At 36.2% G+C, this 22,141-nt stretch overlaps 1 protein-coding gene across 13 annotated transcripts in view; it reads left to right on the forward strand.

Moving 5' to 3' along the window:
• The window catches only part of PLPPR5 (phospholipid phosphatase related 5), a 413,822-nt gene that overhangs the window by 208,512 nt on the left and 183,169 nt on the right, over positions 1 to 22,141 (forward strand). Inside the window, exon 7 of one of the 13 annotated variants that reach the window (XR_013159284.1) lies at positions 3,843 to 4,176. The exons of the other annotated variants lie outside the window; for them this stretch is intronic. The gene's annotated coding sequence lies outside the window, so the exon portion shown is untranslated. Of the gene's footprint in view, positions 1 to 3,842; positions 4,177 to 22,141 lie in introns of those variants that run through there. 13 annotated transcript variants of the gene reach the window in all.

Raw genomic sequence — 22,141 nt, forward strand, 5'->3', positions numbered from 1 at the left:
GGCCTCTCTCTCTCTCTCTCTAAGTTAATTCTGCATGTAAACTCGCTGATCTTGTGACACAGAATTAGTAGATGTGATGGGCATAACTTCTTTCAAGACCGTTTAGAAACCTGGCCTGTTTGGGGGACCTCAGAGCTACAGTCTTAAGATTTTTGATGCTCCTCTGATTTGAATATTTTCTAATAATCCAAGCAAAAAATTACAATAGGGCCCCAAATCCCTAGCAGCACACCAAATTCTCCAAGAAGGAGTTTTCCAGTCATCGCACATACAGGTGACCCCGTCTTCCCTGGCACAAATTTCCCATGCTACGTTCTGCCTCCTTATTTGGTGCTCACTTTTATTACCTCCATCACAATACAAATATCTGGAAGGTGAGCTTTCTATATGATTATTTTTTCAATTCTATCAAATTAGATTCCAAAAGCAAAATCACCACATAAGTAAGTAACAGAGATGATAGACTTCCATTCATAAGGAACCAAGAACCCTGAAGTTCTGCTAGTTAACCTTCTAATGTGGAAAGTCCCTTTACAAGCAACTTCATAAGTAAACAGCTAAATATCCAGCCAATTTATGGATATATACTTTCAAGATGTGGAATCACTTATTTTTCTTTAAATATTCCCTCTACATTTTAAATTGTCATAGCTCATGCAAGCATTAATTGATTAGCTTTTTTTTTAAGGATATACTTCTTAATGAAATCTTTTAGAAAAATGCTTAGTGTGTCTGAGGTTCAATTTCCTCATTGATAATACTGAAATGGCAACATTTGTCTGTGTGGATTAAATAGAATAATAGTGTTAATGTTTAGCATAGTGCCTGATTTATGGTATGTGGCCTGCACGTCTTAGATTTCCCTTAACAAATAAAAAAGAACAACCACTTAAATGTTGAATAAAAAAGAACAAACATTTATATGCTAAGCACATATTCCTTTTATGAGTTGTATAGCACTATGCTATTGCAGGGGCAACACTGACATTTTGAGTAATGATTCTTGGGTGCTTTAGCCATGACATTCTTTCCACTCATCATTATTCTTATAAAGGAATACAGTTTAACTTTTTTCTCTTGGCTTAATTGCAACTGAAATTATGCACTATGCATCTAATGCAAAGAAATGTCATGCAAAGAAATGAAGCTATTAATGATGACTTATTCATGGGTTATTGATTATGCTGATTTAATCACACAGTTATAGGTATTAGAACTAAAAAACATTAGAGAGCATCAAATACAATCCTGGTCAAGTCACCTTCTGTTCTAGGGAGTATTATTCATCTTTTAAAGGAGAGTATAGATGTGAATAAACCTAAAATAATAATGCCCTCCTCTGTTGAATCATTTAGGAATACAAAGTATCAAGAAGTTTTGAAAATTTAAGAAGAAAATCCTTTTGCTTTTTACATTTCTTTAATTCCTCTACTGCAATGCTGTGGGTGTGGTAGAGCGGAGCAAGGAAAGATGAACAAAGAGATAATATTTGGTTTATTGTAGGACATAGCTAGTTTTATTACAGTCCTCCACAGTGTCAAAGTATAGAAAGCACTTAAAAAAAAAAAGAATTAGAAAAAAAGTAAAACTTGCTGGAATATGTCTTTGGCCACATAGTTGCCTAACCAATCTCATTTTCTCCTGATTCATTTTTTACCTTCAGGTAACTCTAAAAATTGAAGCCTTGACCAAATGGATAAAGATGTTTCTACTTTTTTCAGTCTTAGTTAAGTTCTTAAGTTTGGTGCAGATTTCTCAAATCCAGAAAGATGTTTGATTGGCATTTTTATAAGGGATGCATAAAATAGGATATTTTATCCAATCAAAAGTTCATGATGTTTTCATGTGTCACATATGACAACTGAAAATGGTCACCAAAATTTGGCCCATTCAACTTGCTAGCGCATTCTTCCACTTCCTTCCTTTTCACCATCACCCACTCTTGCCCATTCTATTAAAATATCTTCCCATAATTTTTAAGCTAATTAAATTTCTATTTGTCACTCTATTATCCCTTGCCTACTTAAACTTTTTCTCCTAAAATCTTCCTTTTATTTGGAGAGATCATCCAACATTTTGACTATTCAAGTTCATCCAAACTCAGAATCCATCTCAGTTACTTTTTTTTTTCTAGTCAGCTCACATTTCTCAACTTGGAATTATAAGTTAGATTCTGTCACTCTGCTACCCTAATTGTCCAGGGTTTTCTATCTAGCACAAAATAAAGTCCAAATCCATGATATGCTTTGGAAGGCTTCACACTGTCTGGCACATGGCTAACTCTGGAACTTCATCTCATGCGCATTTCTCATTCAGACTTCATCCGATACAAATGTTCTGCTACAGCCACCTTAACCTACTTGGGGATCCTTGGGCACACCACATATATTCCTGTCTCAGAACTTTGCCCCTGAGGTTTCCTGTGCCTGAAAATCCTGCTTCCCTCTCCACCCCAATATAACCATGTGTTCACCTTCTTACTTCCTTGACTCTCTCATGCCACTTCTTTTTTTTTTTTTTTTATTCCTCATCATGATCATTTCTTAGAACATTTGCATCAATTCAGGGAAAGAAATAAAAAGAAAACAGAAAGAATTCATACATACCATATCCCTTACCCCTCCCTTTCATTGATCACTAGCATTTCAATCTACTAAATTTATTTTAATATTTGTTCTCCCTATTATTTATTTACTCTCATGCCACTTCTTGATCAGAGTGGCCTTATCTATACTATGTCTTTGTCTCCCTCACCCTGCCTTATTTGTTTGCATAACATTTATTATTACCTAAATATTACCTAGCTTTTTGTTTATTGTCTGTCTTCCTCTGCTAGAATATAAACTACATGAGGAAGAAGAACTTTGTTTTGTTCATGTCCTTATTTTCAGCATCCAGAATGGTAGCTGTCTTGTGACTGCTCTTGATGAATATGTGTTGAATGAATAATAATAACATGACCTCTACTTCCAGCATATAACTTTTTAAAATTTGTCTGCCCTATGGATACAGTACATATGTACACTTTGTCCGTATTCATAATGCTTTTTCTTCAGAGAGACCTATGATGCCTAACACTATACCTGCATTTTATATACATTACTGTTTTACTTCTCACAGCAACTTTGAGATATGCAGACAAAAATCCAAAGATTAAAATTACTGATCATGGCTACCATCTCCAAACCTTCTTCCTGGTCCCTAAACCAAAGACTTTATTACTTTAGATTTGAACGTGCTTTTCTAGCATCAAGTCCAAATGGTGTTGCTTGTTGGAAATTTAATTAAATTCAGTAGCAGGTTAATTAAATGTAAGTATCACATATATACCTTTGAAACTTGGATCTGTAGAAATTACAGTTGAACTAACCACTCGACAAGAATTTTTTTCCCATTTGCCTTCGTTTTCCCCTTCTTTCATTAATGAAAACACACTAAATTCCATGACATAATGGAGTTGTTTAAACTATTAGGCATGAAAGGCTAGGTAAACATTCTTTTTCAGCGCAGAGAGACCTTAAAATTTCTATTTTTAGAAATATTTTTGGAGAGAGTAAGGCTTGATGAAGAATATGAAAACTTGAACTTAAAATGTTTTATTCATCAATCTAATTTTTTATAAATAACCCCATGTTTAATACTTTCAGATTTAATTATTTTTTGCCACTAATTTTCTATTATCTTTTGCCTACCCTCTATGTCCCTTTCCAAGGCCTTTATACTTCTAATTTTTACAGATGAAATAGATATTGGGACAAATAAATGAAATTAGAATAAGAAATTTGCCTCACCAGATCATTTTTGCAATTTTCTAGTACCTGCTTCTCTCACTCTTATACCAGCCACAGTTCAGGACATGATGTTACTGAAGTTCTAGAGTGGGTGTACAAAGCTCTGGACACTCAAAAGAAGCTGGAATTTGCAGAGAACATCTTGTCTTCATTGCTGTCCTCTTTGTCTTATTGGTCTCTGCGAGCAGTTGCACCATCGACCCAGAGGCACAAGGCTTATTTCCCCCTAGAAACCACCCTGCATATCTGTTATCCCTTGCCACTCTTCCTGTCCAAGATAAAATGTGTCACTGAATCTGTTGGTTTTAGTTTCTCTTGTCACAACTCTGTTCCGAGTGTCTGAGCTATGACAACAGCTTTCAAATATGACTTCCAGCTTCTAAGTCCTTTCACATAAACAGCCAGCACGATTTATTTTAAGCACAGATCAATTCATATCCATCTCCTATGTAAAACCCTTCATGACTTTCCGTTACATCTAGAAAAAAATTTCAATCCCTTACCTTGAGCTACAAGTTCGGTATAATTTAACCTGGTTTGTGTCACTCTCTCATCGCCTCCCATCCTGCACATGGAAATTCATTGGAGCATTTGAAGATGGTCTTCCCTCTCTCTGCCTGGAACAGTCTACCCAAACTGTGCAGGGTCAGCTTCTTATCACTTTCAGGTCCTGGTTTAAATGACTCTTTTCTAAACAGGTCCTCCCTGACCACCCAAAGTAAAGTAATTTTCTCCTTGAATTGTCTTTCACACAGTCCTATTCTTTTTCTTCAGAGTACTTTTTTGATTTAAAATTACATATTTACTTATTTATGACCTGTATCCCTTCTTAGATTGTAAATTGCAAGGGTGCACAGACAATGTCTATGCTGTTTTTTAGCAGACAACCAGGACCTAGCATAGTGCCTGCGTGTGGTCGTTTTGCAATAAATAATTGATAAATGAATGAATTCTTTAATAAACTTGACAATGGTTGAACATTCTAATTTGCTGAAATACTGCACTTTCATTTTCAAAATCATTTGGTTCAGGCTGTTTTACAAGATATTTAAGCCAAACAAGCTTAATTATAGAAAATATGAAATTGTGCTCAGTCGTATTTTTGCAATAGAGTTTTACATTTTTTATATTAAATGAGTAACTTTGCGTTGGTGAAAACGTCAGTATTATCACCAAAGCATTAATTGTTGAACAGACCATAAATGTTGACTTCCTTGAATTAAGAATGAAGGCATGACTGACTCAGCATAGCCGGTGCTCTCATTCATCCAATGTCCCTCATGGAAGATGCCCTTCAGCCTATCCCTCTTGCCCATCTCTCCACAAGGTTTATTTACATTTTAGTACTGCTCCAGGACAAGAACGCTGGACCCTACCCACATCTACTGCCCTTGACTCCTATCTTATTCAAATTGATTCATGTAAATAGATGAATGACAGCAACAGGCTTTACCAACTCAACAAGGTCAATCAGGTCCCAGATCATCTATGCATATATATAAAATATGTTTTTTATTTTTAATAGTAATAACTTAAGCTAAATGCAAATTGTGTAAAACAAATATGGAAAAGAAATTATAGGAATTTTGACTATAGACATGGTTGTATAAAGTTATGTTATAATCCAACAAAATTCACTAAAGCAAAGATGAGAACATTTTGTTTTCATAAAACATAAAAACATTTAATCTTATCGTCCATTCATTTATCCAATATACTGCCGACTTATGTGTAAAGCATGCAGAAAATAATTATGGTTAGAATAAGAGTTAAACTTTCTTTGAACTATTGGCTTGTAACATATTTTTCCTAAGCACTTTACATGCTTTGAATCATTTAAGTGCCACAAAAATTCTGTGAGGTAGGCTCTACTATTCAACCTGTTTTACAGATGAAGAAACAGTGATAGAGAGATATTAGGTAACTTGTACAAAGTCACGCAGGTAGTAAGTGGCAAAGATGATGGTCCTACCCAGAGCCACACTTTTTAATATGGTACTACACCACCTAACATAAATAAATTGTATTCCAATCCATTCTTAAAGAAGTTACAATTTAGTAAAATGGGAAGATGTGTGGAAACAAAGTATCCCTTCCTATAATAATATTTATAGTTTCCAAAGCACTTTCACTGTATTATGAAATTAGGTCATATATATAAAGAATTTAGCATATTACTTGGTATATAGTCTATACTAAAAAAATGTTACAAGCTGTGGTATATACATATGATGGAATATTATGCAGCTATAAGACAGAATGAAGTCATGAAACATGTAACAACGAGGATGGACCTTGAGGATATTATGCTGAGTGAGATTAACCAGAAACAAAAAGACAAATACTATATGGTCTCACTGATATGAATTAACATTAATAAGTGAACTTGGAGAATTTCAGTTAAGAACAGAGGTCATCAGGAGATAGAAATAAGGTAGATATTGGGTAATTGGAGCTGAAGGGATACATTATGCAAGAAGACTGATTGTAAAAATTCAGAAATGGATAGCACAATACTACCTGATTGCAGCACAGTAATGTAAGTACATTGAATGAAGCTGAATGTGAGAACGGTAGAGGAAGGAGGGCTGGGGGCACATATGAAACCAGAAGGAAAGATAGATGATAAAGACTGAGATAGTATAATCTAGGAATGACTAGAGTGTACAATGATAGTGACTAAATTTACAAATTAAAAAACGTTTTTGCATGAGGAAGAACAAAGGAATGCCAATATTGCAGGGTGCTGAAAATAGATGGCCATTCATGTTTTAATACTTAAAAGAAATGTTACTCTTCACTGGATTCTCACCTCATCTCTGTGAAGAGGGGAGTATAGGCATCAGGATAAGATGCCTATTTATTTGTGACAATAAATTATCCCAGAAATTTCAGTGACTTAATTCAACAGAAGTTTATGTCTCACTCAAGCAAAGGACCATGTGAGCCAGCAGAGGCTTTCCTTCTAAGCATGGCTCAGAGAGATTGAAATCCTTGACCATGAGTACCATCCATAAACCTGCTTGTGATGGTACCATCACAGCACCTGGTGACTGAGACAGGGATAGAGTGCAAAGGTAGAGGCACACCAGCTGGGAACTGCCTCAGGCTCATTCAACACAAATAATTTCTGTTCACATTTTCTTGATCAGAACCAGTGGTGTGATCTGAATGTAAATCCAATGAAAGCTGGGAAATGTTTCCTCATACACCCAGAAAGAGAAAACAGTGCAATAAATAGAAAGCATTTTCTCTGTTATATTGAGGCAAATGCTACTATCACTCTTTGTTAGATGAGTATAAAGAAGTCATAACGATAAAGTGATCTGCTCTTGGCGATTGAGCTAGGAAATATAGAACTAGAACTTGAAATAGGCTCTCTGTATGTAAAATTTGTGATCATTATGGCAAAACACCATAGGCAAATAACTAAATTTTTTTGAGGAAGATAATAGTTTCACATGGAGATTTATGGAAAGTCTTCATGGAAGAAATAACATTTAAATTGGTATTACAGGATGGATAGGATTTGTGTATACAGATGTAGGAGAAGGGAATTGTGATACTTAAGTTCAGGTGTCAACTTGGCCAGATGATGGTGCCCAGTTATTCTGTTGCTGTGGACTTAAATCATCAGCATGAAATTCATCTATGGCTGATGATATCTGCGGTCAGCTAAGGGGAGTGCCTTCAACAATGAGTGAGGCTTAAAAGGAGAGATCAGAAAAGAGAGAATATTTTAGCACAGCCCAGCGCAATACAGATAAGAGTTCAGAGCCAGCTCAGACCCAGCTCAGACCCAGCTCAGACCCAGATGTTTGGAGATGCAAAAAGGAACCACCTCCAGGGAAAGACATTTGAACCCAGAAGCCAGGAGGGAAGGCTAGCAGAAATCGCTGTGTGCCTTCCCATATGACAAAGAAAGTCAAAGGAAAGCCAGCTGCCTTTCCTCTGAGGAACTGTAAGTATGTAACTAAATAAATCCCCTTGATAAAAGCCAATCCACTTCTGGTGAATTGCATTCTGGCAGCTTTTACAAACTAAAACAGGAATCTTGGGCAAAGCTGTAAGCAGACCAGTATAGACAACATAGTAGAAACAGAAAATAGCTCATTCTGACCAAATAGGGTATTACTTTAACAAGCATAAGATTATCATACCTAAGTTAAAAAAAAATCATCTTTAATTTGACTGATACAAAAATCTAATTGCTAAACTGATGTGGACATTAAGACAATTTGTTGTTTCGCACTTTGATGACTTTTTCTCCTTTTTTTTTGACATAGACATAGTCTAGGACTCTGAAATGTGTGTTTATGATATCTGAATGCTCATACAATTTATTTAAAGTTTACTAGTGTTGAAATGCTTGAAAATAGTACTCCAATTTCCAGCATGGCCATTTAATAATTAAATTTTGGTATATACTTAAAAAGATATGAAGAGACTTTCAGCACAGAAAAATTAAATTTGAAAAAAAACAATAATTTTCACTGTTAAAACTTTCACTTTTCACATTAAATTTAAAAAAACAACAATAACTTTCACTGTATTATGACATTGGGTCATATACACAAAGAATTTAGCATTGAATAAATAAATAAATAAATTCTATGCTAAGTTCTTCTGGCATATTCATTCATCTGGCATTTATCTTTCAAGGACTTGTTATATACCTTAGCCATGTCTAACCTGCATCCTAGGGAAGGTACTAGATGCAGGTTAGTCATGACTGACACAGGTCACTTCCATTCTTTTTACAAGTATAGGTTAATATATTCAGCGTAGAATTCAATAAACAGGATTTGCAATAATGAAGAGATGCTTTAAAGTACTTGTAATTTTTTCATTTTTAAAATAACTGAAACTAGCAATGCAACATAATGCTGGATACAAATAGACTGATATAAAAAAGAAGAGCATTATATTTAATCATTCCCGGAAGCATTTAGCCTAAACAAAGCTGAAGATCAACTTTTATTCTCTTTGGTGTGTATATTACCTGGAATGAAAGGCAGACTCTGAAACTCTGGCTGTAGAGTTGGAAAAGAACCTAGAAAAATCTCCCTAGGCAAAGTCCTAATAAAATTTAAACTGTTTATTTCCATGAGACATGCTACATATGATATCTTTGAGATGAAGTAACCAGGATCACAAAACCAAATAAAAATAATCCAGTTTTCCCTTTGTATGCCTCTTAAAAATTAGGCAAGAGAACTTACTTAAGGCTAGATTAGCTACATAAAATATGACCCTTACCCAGTTGGTGGGCACTTTCACATTTACATTTTTTCTCTCCTTGGATACAGAAAACTGGGTCCTTCAAAGATTTGCTTGCCTTTACCTTTCCTATAAAGTGAAGGATGATAGGCAGACCTTGCCCAAAAGTTTACCATGTGTGGATGTGTTAGTAACGAGTAGACTGTGATGATAAAAAGATGAAAGAATATTATCACAAATTTTCATGCAAAGCTGAAAACACCAATTTATGTTGAGATTAAATTATAACCCTTTTGATACAAGAAGATACTTGATGCATTTGGGTATGAATTACAGTTTTTTAATTTAAGACCAGCTATGCAGTGTAGAATGCACTCTAGGGAAAAGAAAGGTCTACCAGAGAACAAGAGTAAATAGTCTAAATAGTGACAATATTCTCTGGGGTTACATTTCTGTGATATTATTTAGTGGAAATTTGTGAATTGGGAAACCAAATTATTTCCTGTTGTTAGATAGTGATATAAAGAATCTACAAGAGGCTGAATAGCTCAAGTAAAACTTACAGTCTTAATTGGCAGAAAGAGGTTAGCAACCTATAAGCCAATAGAAAGTGTCTCCAAATTTCTGAATTTATGGTGCCCTTGTTATAGACAATGTTTTAGACTTGAGGAACGTTTAAGAGAATATTAGAAAACTTTGTGCCTGCTCTCAGGAAGGGGGCCAAGACTGGTTGAGTTAAGAGTCCTAAGAACTGGAGAAGGATTAGATGCTAATATGCAATAATTAGAGAGTAATGTAACTGTGATGCAATGAGCTCAGTCTCTTCTGAAAAATGATCTTGGAATGATAAAAAAATGAATAGGATAGTGAGATGTGGAATTAGGGAGACCATAAATTGCAGTAGTTAGAGCATGAGATGATAGACCAGGAATACTTCATGTTCTGTAAAGACCAAAGGATGATCTTTGACTGCTAAAATTGACCTACCCACACATATACTCCGTAATCCCTTTCATGTATGCTTTTCATAGTTTTCCTCCCTATTTATTTATTTATTTTGTTTATGGCCTATATCTCCCCTCTAACATGTAAACCATGTTGTTTTTTATTTTTGCCTTGTTATTCATTGTTATATTTTCAGAGCCTAGAACATTGCGTGGCACAAGGTAGGTGCTCAATAAAATTTATTGATGAATGAATATATTAGAAAAATCTTAAAGAAATCATGCTTGGTAGCAGATTGAATGTAAAGAATGAGAAAGAAAAAACAACTAAAATAATTATACCCAGGAATAAAGCCTAAGAGATTTCTTCAATAGTGAGAAAATTAAGGATTTATTAAATCCATTTGTGGGGGCAGTGTTGATTATAGGTTGGAACCTTAAATAATTTGGGGAAAGAATTTTTAGTTTAGAACTGGATTTCCAATACTTAGCTGGGTATGTCAACTTAGTATAAGTTTGGTGCTCCATTAATCATTTTGAAAGAATACATGACATATTGGGTTTGAGGATGAATAGATGTGTCCTATTGGTTATCAGAAATGTAGAACTGAGGAACAGGGGTAGATCAAGATTTGAAAAGCAGATTTGAGAGGTTCAACACTGAAGTTCAACACATGACCAGTGTGACAGATGAGTTTTCAGAGGCTGGAAATGCATAAATGATCTAAAGAGACTGTTTTTGTTTGTTAAAGCTGTTGGAATGCTTCAAAAAGGGAATGCATTAAGTTGCAAGTTCACAGTTCTAAGGCCATTAAAATTTTGAAACTAACGTATCCAAACAAAGGTGCCTTGAGTCAAGAAAGCCAAATGGATCTGGCACACATCTATTAACTGAGAAGGCATGAAGCTGCCATCTGCTGGGCTCTCCGGCTTTTCATTTCACACATCTTCCCCAGGGATATTATCTTTCTTCATCTCTAAAGGTCTCTGGCTGTGTGAGCTGTCAGCACTGAAGCTTTTCCCAAAATGTTTCTTTAAAAGTTCTAGTAACCAACCCCACCTTGAATGGGCAGAGATACATCTTCATGGAAATCATCTAATCAAAACCTACCACCATAATTGGGTGGGCCACATCTTCATGAAACAATAAAAAAGATCCCACCCAGCAATATTTAATGAGGATTAAAGAACATGGCTCTTCTCTGGGGAACATGATAGTTTCAAACTAGCACATTCCACTCTTTGGACCGTCAAAAGACACATCCTTTCCAAATGCAAAATGAATTCATTCCATCACAATATCACAAGCCATTTAAACCATTTCAATAACAATACAAATAAAATACAAAGTGAGAAACAGTACAAAATCTCATCAAAGTCAGCTACAGTAATGGTCTGACCTAAGGCAAAATTCTCCTCTTACTCTGGACCTATAAAACTTAGAACAAGTTATCTGCTGCAAACTTATAAAGGAGGGACAATCAAATGATATATGTTTTCCAATCCCATAGGGAGAAATTGGAAGGAACACAGGGGTCACTGGATTTAAACAGCTTCAAAAACCTGCAGGGCTAACTCCATTAGATTTGAAAGTCTGAGAGTCTTTAATCCTTATGGACAGTCTTACCCTAACCAAGGACCTACACAGTGGCCCGACTGTCTCCAAATGCAACCTTAGGGGACATTAGGAGACCACCTTTTCCTCACCTTCATCTCTCCAAGCATCAGGGCAGCACCTGGGCTCTCTGCCATCTCTGGGGTACATGTTCAACCCCCTCAGAACAATGTGGTAGCAGCAAGACTCTCACCAATTCACAAGAAATGTGCTCCACCCTTTCCAAGGTCTGTGGTGGCACAACTCTTCCAGAGCATTGAGGTGGAAGGTCCACCTTTGGGGCAATCTCACTCTCTTCCAGTGTTTGGGTGGCTCTGCTCTCCTGGCCTGAGATTTCTTGGCTTCCGACCCTAGCTTTCACGGTTCTGCTTCTGAAGTCATTTTTTCTTCCATTTGTCCCTTTCCTGACCCTTTTAGTCCAGAATGGGATAATTCTGTTTATACAGATCCCACAACAGTCTTGTTGGTTTTCTATGCAATATGTAGAGATTATGACCATCATACAATAGGATTTTCCACAAATCACTCCTGGATAAGTCCATCTGCAGTCATTACTTGTCCTGTAACGGCTGACTGCTTTTGGTTAAATTCTCATGTGGGGTACTATTCTCTGTAGTCTCTCCTTCTGGAAGCCCAGAATTTTTCAGACCATCAACTTCTGGTTTCTTTGTACCCAAGAGTTTATTTCTCAGGTTATCTCTTTTCAGTCACATTTTAGTACAGGCTGCAAGGAGAAACCAGCCTGCACTTTCCAGCTTTAATTTGGAAATCACTTCAGCTAAGTATTCCAGCTCTTGGCTTTTAAAATCTGCCTTCCATCCAAAACCAGTAGACAACTTTGCCAAATACATTGCCACTTTAATACGAGAATCTCCTTCCTTCCAGTTTGCAATAACATGTGCATCATTTCTGTTTGAGGCCTTATCAGAGGTATCTTTAGAGTCCACATATCTACCAACAGTCTCTTCAAAGCATTCTAGGCCCTCTCTATCAAGCTCCTCACAACTCTTCCAGAATCTTCCCTTATCCATTTTAAAAGCTATTCCAACATGTTTAGGATTTCCAAATTGCAGCAGCACCCCACTTCTCTGGTATGAAAATCTGTTTTAGTTTGTTAAAGCTGCCAGAATGCAATATACCAGAAATGGATTATTTTTTATTTTTATTTTTTTTTTGCATGGGCAGGCACTGGGAATCGAACCCGGGTCTCCAGCATGGCAGGCGAGAATACTGTCACTGAGCCACCATCACACCTCCCTGGAATATCTCTTAAAAAGGGAATTTATGAAATTGCAAGTTTATAGTTTTAAGGTCATTAAAATATCTAAACTAAGGCATCCAAAGAAAGATGCCTTGATTCAAAAAAGGCTGATGGGTCTGGAATACCTCTTAGCTGAGAAGGCACATGGCTGGCATCTGCTGGACTCTCTGGTTTCTTACTTCAAACATCTTCCCTGGAGCATTTTCTTTCTTCATCTCCAAAGGTCTCTGGTTATATGGGTTCTGTTGGCACTGAAGCTTTTTCCAAAATGGTTCCTTCTTAAAGGGCTCCAGTAAGCAACCTCACCTTGAATGGGTGGAGACACATCTCTACGGAAAACATCTAATCAAAACCTACCACCACAATTGTGTGTGTCACATCTCCAGGGAAACAATCAGAAAGATCCCACCCAGCAATACTGAATGAGGATTAAGGAATGGCTTTTCTGGGATACACGACAGTTTCAATCCAGTACAATGTCTGTCCAACTTATTTCGTGTAAGAAAGGTTACTCTTATACGGATAAAAACATTAATTTGGAAATTAATTTGAGAAATTTGCAAACTGGAGGCAGAGGATACAAACACTAAACCTTAAAATTATTTTTATGCACATGTTTTTTTATTCATTAAGTAGATTTTTTAAATGTTAAGTGAAATTAAATAAGGGCAAATCCAATTACATTGACTTACATCAGAAGAGCAGTTTTATCTACATTTCTGATTGATTTTTTCAATTGGCAGTTCTTTATAACACCTTTGCTATTTCTCTGCTTTTCAAGGATCTCTGTCAATTAGTTGATGAACTGTCAGCATTTAAATTCATCAGGAACTTACTATTTAAAGGATGTCTAATGAATGCTTTAGTTACATGAGAAATCATATTTGAATACATTGAGTTTCTAAAGAGCAAGGAACATGTAACATTAAGACTCAGAAAAGATTTAGTGTCACAAATTTTAAAATAAAGCATTTTTTCATAGAATGTAAAATAATTGTTTTAAAACAACAAATGCTGTAATCATTAAATTGTGTAAATAAAGTATATTATGTTATAATTCAATTTGAGAATCTGGCCATCCATCAAGGACTCTGAATTCATATTTTCCAAGAGTTGAGACTTGAATGCCATCCTGATCAAAGGAGGAAAAGAAGTGTAACAAATAAGGTATCAGTGGCCAGTAGAATTCAAAAAGAGTCGAGAGGCTACTCTGGAGGTTTCTCTTACACAAACTTCAGTTAGACCTTGCTACCTATCATAACTTGCCAAACCCCCATTCCAACCAATTCTAAAGGATTACATAAGGTTCTACAAAGGTTCCATGCACTAGGGTAACTTTCCAGAAAACCGCAACCTCCAGGTAGGTCCCTGGACCAGGTAAGTCCTAGAACCTAGAGGGGCCAGCCTTTCTAGAACATCAGCTAGTTCCATCTCCCTACCCTTTATTACTGCCAGCCCTTCCAACATGAAAAAAAAAATAGAGTGGGCATAGTCCAAATACTTCTAAAGAGTGGGAGAAAGATCAAAGGTGATGGTGGAGTTATACAGAGAAGGTAGGGTTTAACAAATAAATATGATTGCTGAAGCATTATACTGATATTTCTTTTAGTTAACAGTATCTTAGAAGCATGAGAGTAAAAACCTAAAATTGTGGAATTGTAACCCTATCAAACTCTGAAATCTGTTCTACAACTAACTGTTGTATTGTACTTTGAATTTTATTGCTTTTTTGTATATATGATATTTTTCACACACAAAAAAAGTGATGATAAAAAAATTTATATTCCTTCTAGCTCTCAATGTTCTGTAGCAACTAGAAGAGAAAAATCTGAGATGATGATATGGTAGCCAATGACAAACTCTGGGATCTATCCAGTAACTACTCGTTGAAGAGTGCTTTGAAAACTATTGCTTTTTTCCCTTTGTATATATGTTATAATATAAAATTTAAAAAAGTTTAAAAAACACACACAAAAATAAGTCATTTTTGCATGCAATGTAAAACAATTGTTATAAAACAACAAATGCTGTATTCATTAAATTGCATAAATAAGGTATACAATATTTCAATTCAACTTGAGATTCTGCCCATCCATTAAGGACTCTGAATTCATATTTTCCAAGAGTTGAGACTTGATATGAAAACCTGGCAGTGACATTCATTTTTCTCTCTTTCATTCTCTTCAGTCTTAAAAGAAGCTTAATTCTTTTACTAGAGGAAATTTTAACTGTATGTGTCTGCATGTATAGGTACATATAGACATATATATGTATATGTACATACACATAAATACTCAATTTATATTACTTTTTTAAAACATCTTTTTGTATGCTGTATGGTGGAGGTCACCGTTCATTCTTTTTCCATGTAAGTATTTTGTTATTGAAGTGCCATTTGTTGAATTTTTTCGTTTGTTTGTTCATTTGTTTTTGGGAACAGCACGGGTCTGGAATCGAACCCGCGTCTCCCGCATGGCAGGCGAGAATTCTACCACCAAGCTACCCTTGCACTCCCTTCGATTTATGTTACTTTTTCTTAGAAAATCTATAGTTTACTTGAGCCAATTAAAGAAAATACTTATACCATTTTTGTGCAAATGTTAGGTATATAAATAAACTTTGCATACATTTTGATCCTGACTCTCTGAGTTCTGAAATTAGTGCTCCAAAGACCAACCTACGAAGGAAGAACCTGGAGAGTAGAAAACTTTGTCTCATCCTCCTTTTCGGATTCACATGGTACTACTTAAAGCTGTGCAGTTCACAATCAATAAATAATATTTTCTCTGCTCTGAAAATAGGCAGACGTATTGGATTATTTGATGCATATAGTTATTTTCCCTTCTTCCTATCTTCTGGGGAAGACGTACAAAAGTATCAGAAACACCAGTTAGTCATGTTGACTCTTTTCAGCTTAATCCTCTTCAAGGCCAAATACCTCTTTATCTTCTTCCTCACCCTCTTGCAGCTATTGCTTTTCCACACACGAAAGTTTTCATGGTTTTATACTAATGGTCTAAAATCTAGCCCTTGGCATCCCTGCTAATATATGGGCAGAGCCAGCATTATCACCAAGCTATGCTTCTATCTGCAACTTTGATCTTTCCATAGATTAAATAATGATTAGGGATGCTGCATAATTTAGAGACATACCGTTGCAAATATGAACATACCCTGAGTATTATTCATGACAGACTAGATTATATGGCAGCAACAAAAACCCTTAAAAATGTCAGCTATTTTAAGCCAAAAGGATTTATTTTGCTTGCCTTGCTTTGTTTTTCTTGCTCATATTACATATGTATCTCATGTCAAGCATGAGTTCTGTTCCTCATCATCTTCGCTCAGGAATATAGGCTGACATCATTTGTTCAAGATGAGGAAAATCAGCACTGTTTCTTTAACAATTCCACCTGAACTTGGCACACTCCACTTCCCCCTCATGTTGCATTGGCCAAAGCATATCACACATCCATGCCCAACCTCAAGATGACAGAGAAATGCAGTCTCATAAGGTACCTGGAAGGAAGGAAATTACAAGTCAGAAGAGTTCTTATGATTGCCTCATCCTTAATGGAACAAGTGTTAAGCATGTATAACTTTATTGTAAATATAAATTTCCAGTTTAATCTAGTGCAAAAGCATTTTGGAAAGACTAAAACTATTAAAATATAACATTTTATTATTATCAATACTTTCTAACATACATCTGGTCACTAAAATGGATAATTTGGTAATTACAATAAATGACTGGTATTAAAAGATCTCTTGATTTTTTCCATTACAAAAAGAATTTGCTGAGTACAGCCTATATCCTTGGTATTAGGAACATATAAATAGATAGGAAAAATAGCCTTCTATCAAAGAAACTACTGCCCAGTAGAAGAGTCTCCTGTAAATTGTTATCATAGAATGCATTACATGTAAGGACAGAAACAAATATGGGACGCAAAGAGCACACTAAAGAGAGAAGTTTCACAAGGCTTGGTAGAGATGGCCCTGCCTGCTCAGACTAGATTGTCAAGGGTAGGTAATCTTGATATAAGTCTTAAAGATTAAATAGAAGTTGGGGGTGCAAGGATAGTTCAGTGGTAGAATTCTCACCTACCATGTTGGAGACCAGGGTTCGATTCCCAGTCCACGCACTTCCTAAATAAACAAAAAAAATTCAACAAATGGTGCTGCAATAATGGGAAACTCATATGGAAAAAAGAATGAAATGTGACCCTGCCATACAGTATACAAAAAAAAAAGAAGAAGAAGGAGGAGAAGTTACTAATAGTAAGGATATCCTGAACAATTTGAATTCCAAGGCACAGACACACAAAAGCCCATATGATGGTGAGAAATTGTAAAGAGTTCTTTGTGGCTGGAAAATAGGATGGATGGGTATCCCACACAGCAAAGATGAGCTTAAAGAGTTAAGTATAAGTTTGGAGGTAATGCTAAAGAATTTCATCTTTATCCAGAAGATAAACGTGAAACATCAAATTTCCATATTAGAAAGAACATTAAGGCTGGGTAGGGATAGAACTTCAATACTTCATGTAGTACCTGGCATATAATAAGCATCCGGTGAACAATAATGAATGAAGGCGTGGATGCTGGCATGTAGGGCTGAAGTGTGATTGCCTCATTACCCAAAGCATATACCAATTTTTCTAAGATTTTGAAATATCAAATATTCAGGTTATAGGTCATTTTTATGGTGACTGTGTCTATATAAAGTAATGATTCAGTAATGCAACTATTCATGTATTCATATATAACTTTAAAATTAATTAATTTATTTGGCAAATATTTCTTCTATACAAAGTGCTATACTAAGTGCCATGAGAAGGAAAGATACTTTAGAGTCAGAGAAGAAATAAAACTATTACTCAAATAATTAATGTAGTAGGAGATGTGGTGATAGAAACAGAAACAGACTAGTGGGTTAGGGTTAAAAGCGTAACCCTTAAGCTTAGGGTTAAAAGTGGTTTCTTGAATAGGCATCATTCCAGCTGGCCTTTGAAGGTGGGTTTGTTTTAGGCTTTCAGAGATGGACAAGGTAGAATTTAATAAGGTGGACAGAAATATCCATTCCGAACAAGTTGTTCAATTTAGGATTTTTATTGTTGCTGTTTGAATCTGTCAAAATTATGAGTCAGACTAATATTTAACTAAGCAGCTGATTCAAGCAAAGCAGTCAACCAGATAACCTAAAATTTATTTTGCATATGAATAAGCTCTTACTGCACTTGCTATTCATATTTCATTACCTTCTCTGACTTGTGGAACAAATACTGATGTTCTGTTTTTATCGCTAATGTTTTCAGAAAATTAAAATTTAGCAATATACTGAACAAGGTTTTCAAATTGTATCTTCCAGTAAAGAAGTGGTACTAGGGCGGGCCGCGGTGGCTCAGCGGGCAAGAGTGCTTGCCTGCCATGCCGGAGGACCCCGGTTCGATTCCCGGCCCCAGCCCATGTAAAAACAAACAAACAAACAAACAAAATATAATAAAACAAGAAAATGTTTAAAGATGTTTCCCTTTCTTCCTCCCATCCTTCCTTCCTTCTCTCTGTCTTTCCTTCCCTTCCTCCCTCTCTCTTAAAAAAAAAAAAAAAAAAAAAAGAAGTGGTACTAGAAAGTGATTAGTGCATAAAGCGTAAATAGTATCCGGATATAGGGGGAAATTGCTAGTGCATGCTATGGGCTTTGTTTAACAGGAAAACAACAGCAATACCAGGGTAAATAATTGGGGGAGAAGGACAAGAATTAAGGGGAGTTTTCGAGTTTCTATTTGGTGAGGGCATGTTTATCAGTTACTTTTCTCTTGGGAGTAATGAAAATTGCCTAAAATTGAGAATACTGACGATTACACAGCTAAGTGAGGAGAGTATAATGTGAGATATGGACTGTTGGCTTTGGACATTATACATGATGCCTAATGGATGGAAGTGGCCGAAGGATACACTGAGAAGGAGAATGGTGAACTGTGGTATATACATATACGATCTAATGTTGTGAGGCTACAGAAAGGAACAGAGTTGTGAGTCATGCAATGATGTGAATGAAACTGGGGGACATTATGTGATGGAAAATAAGCCAGAAACAAAAGAGGGAATATTGTATGGTTACATTTAGAAAATACTTATAAGGGAATTGGGGCCTAGATTGTAAGCTCTGAGAGCAGTCACTTTTAGTCCGGAGCTATAATTGTTATTTTAGATTTTTAAGAGGCTATGCTATATATGTGTAACCTGGTACTTCCCTGGGACTTTGGGTACCTGTGTGACACTTGAGACTCAGAATAGGAGTTCCGCAGCTCTGAACATCAGCATTGCCACATATAACAACCTTTAAAGAAACTGAAGAAAGAGATCAGGCTTCAATGAGAGATGAGAACAACGCCAATCGGATAGGGACTAAGGAAGATCGGAATACAGGGATAAGGAGGCCATTGGCTGTATTTTAGAACTTCACCTACTCTATGACCCTAAAGGAATACAGGTTTATTTTGCTTAAAACCTAAATTTTGTGTAACACATAATCTAACGCAACCTGCCTGGATAGATCATTTAAACAGCCCAAATACATGAAGCCCAGGATGGGCATGAGGGCTTGTAATTCTGTACAGCTTAGTGTAATGCCCAGATACATCCCAGAGTATGTTGGGCAGATAATTTTAAAATATTGGCAAAGTCCCTTGAGGGATAGGGGGAAAAATAAGGAATATTAACCTTTACCACCAGGGAAACCTCTGATACTGCGTCAAACATTAGGGACTCCCAAGTCAGTGGGCCAAGCCCTCGCTCTTGAGGCTGGCACTCGTGAAGCTCATTTATGTAGCAGGGAAGCTAAGCCTACCTATAGTTATGCCTGAGAGTTACTGCAAGAGGACCTCTTTTGTTGTTCAGATGTGGCCTCTGTCTCTCAGAACACAACTCTGCAAGTAAAATCATTACCCTTCGCCCTATATGCGACGTGACATCCGGGGTTGACCATCTCCCTGGCAATACAGCATAAGATTCTCATAGATGAGCCTCACCCTGACACCATGGGATCTACAACACCTTCCTGACCAAAAGGAGGAAAAGAATTATAATAAAATAAGTTATCAGTGGCTAAGAGAGTTCAAATAGAATAGAGAGGCTATTTTGAAAGCTACTCTTATGCAAGCTTCGGCTAGATATTGGATTTACCATGGTTTGCCAAACTCCAACCAAAACCATTCCTAGCAACCCTAAAGAACACCTAGGGCTCTATCTGAGATACAAAGGTTCCATACACTTTGATTACTTTCCAGAAACCTACAGGCTCCAGTTGGGTTCTTAGGCCAGATAAGTCCTGAATCCCAGGGGCACCAGCCTCTCCAAGAACATCAACTAGTTCCATCACCCTATTCCTATCAACAGTCTTTTTTAACATGAAAAAGTTAGAATTGGCATAACCCAAATACCCCTAAAGATTGGGAGAAGGATCACAGAGAAGGTGGAGTTACAACAGAGAAGATAGGATTTCAGAAATGAGTATGACTGCTGAATCATTACTAGTGATATTTCTTTGTCTTCAGTATCTTGGAGCAGCTAGAAGGAAAATCCTAAAGTTGTGGAACTTTATCCCATACCAAACTCTGGAATCTGTTCTATAACTAATTGTTGTGGAGTGCTTTGAAATTTATTGCTTTTTTGTATATTTGTTATATTTCACAATAAAAATATAAAGAAAGTGGTTAGTACATATGTAAACTTTTCAGAAGATGTTACATTGTATAACTCAATTATGGATAAAATGTTTTCATTAATATTATCTTATTTCATTTATATATTAAACATTTTTTACTGAGTATATATTATGCTCTGGACAATATGCCAAATTATTAATAATAATATCAGATTCATTACGTCTTTCAATTTATGAGGCACTGAACTGCTTGCTTTGGAGACTTTATTTCATTTTATACTCAAAAATATAATATGAAATCATTGTAATTATTCCTGTTTTACAAATGAGGAAACTTCAGTGTAGAGAGCTTAGGTCATCTACCCAAAGTCTCATTAACAATATGGGGAGATCAAAGATCCAAACACAAGTTTATTTTTTCCAATAGATACATAAGCAAATGATGCTCTTGATAGTCATGCATACTTCTAAGGAAATAGTGGAAAATATATGACTCATCTTTAAGGCCAACCCAGAAAAATGAACATAAAAAAAGAAAACACAACAGTATAATAAGATAAGCACTAAAGGGTGGGCCACGGTGGCTCAGCAGGCAGGAATGCTTGCCTGCGATGCCAGAGGACCTGAGTTCGATTCCGGGTGCCTGCCCATGTAAAAAAAAGAAAAAAAAAAAGATAAGCACTAAAGTAGGGGCTGAAATTCTGAGAAACAGGAGCTATTTTTCCTTTTTGAGATCCCAACACCTTGCCTTGTGCTTGATGTATAGTAGGTGTTCAGGAAACATTTGTTAAATGAAAGAACAAAGGTAGGAAGGAAGGAAGGAAGGAGGAGATGCAAGATGTAAAGAGAGATTAGAGCACAAGAAGACATTTTCACATAAGGAGAAATGGGTAGATTTTTGCCTTTCTCAAAGCAAACATCTAACAAAAATTTCAGGGTTTGAACCCAGATCATCTAATTCTAATTCCACTCTTTTCCATGGTACCACAGCAGTCTGCTTTTGTCATTGTTCCAGAAACTGACACACAGACACAGAGAATATACTTGCCATTTACTAGGATGGCAATATTCTTGAATTTGAGTTTTGTTTCACATTTCTGTAAAACCACAGCCCTTTATTGTTATGTACCAGGGAGCGAGTGAGCAGTGGTTAGGAATATGGGCTTTTAAGTCAGGTAGAGGAGGTTAGAATTTTGGCTCTGCCCTTTAGTAGATGTGCGATACCAGGCAAGTTTCTTAACATCAGTAAACTTCAGTTTTGTCATTTATTAAATGGACATGATAGTTCCTAATCCATAGAACTGTGAAGATTGAATGTGAAAATCCATGACAAGCACTTTGCACAGAGCCTAACACATTTACATAGACCAGCGAAAGCTGTTGTTTAATATCACCTGGCATGTACCTTTTTGTTTGTTTGTTTGTTTTTGGTATGGACAGGTTCTGGAGTTGAACCTGGGTCTCCGGCAAGCAGACAAGAATTCTACCACTAAGCCACCATTGCACCACCCCAAGCATCTACTTTTAATTCTGTCTCTTAAAGGAGCTATGTCCCTTCAACTCCTCCAAGTTAAAAGAGCGCTGGTCAATGCACTTTTCTGAGACTGTCACTTGTGCGTCCTAATTTTCTTTACCTAACCT

The sequence above is a fragment of the Tamandua tetradactyla genome, chromosome 11 (genome assembly GCF_023851605.1).
Source record: "Tamandua tetradactyla isolate mTamTet1 chromosome 11, mTamTet1.pri, whole genome shotgun sequence".
NCBI lineage: Eukaryota > Metazoa > Chordata > Mammalia > Pilosa > Myrmecophagidae > Tamandua > Tamandua tetradactyla.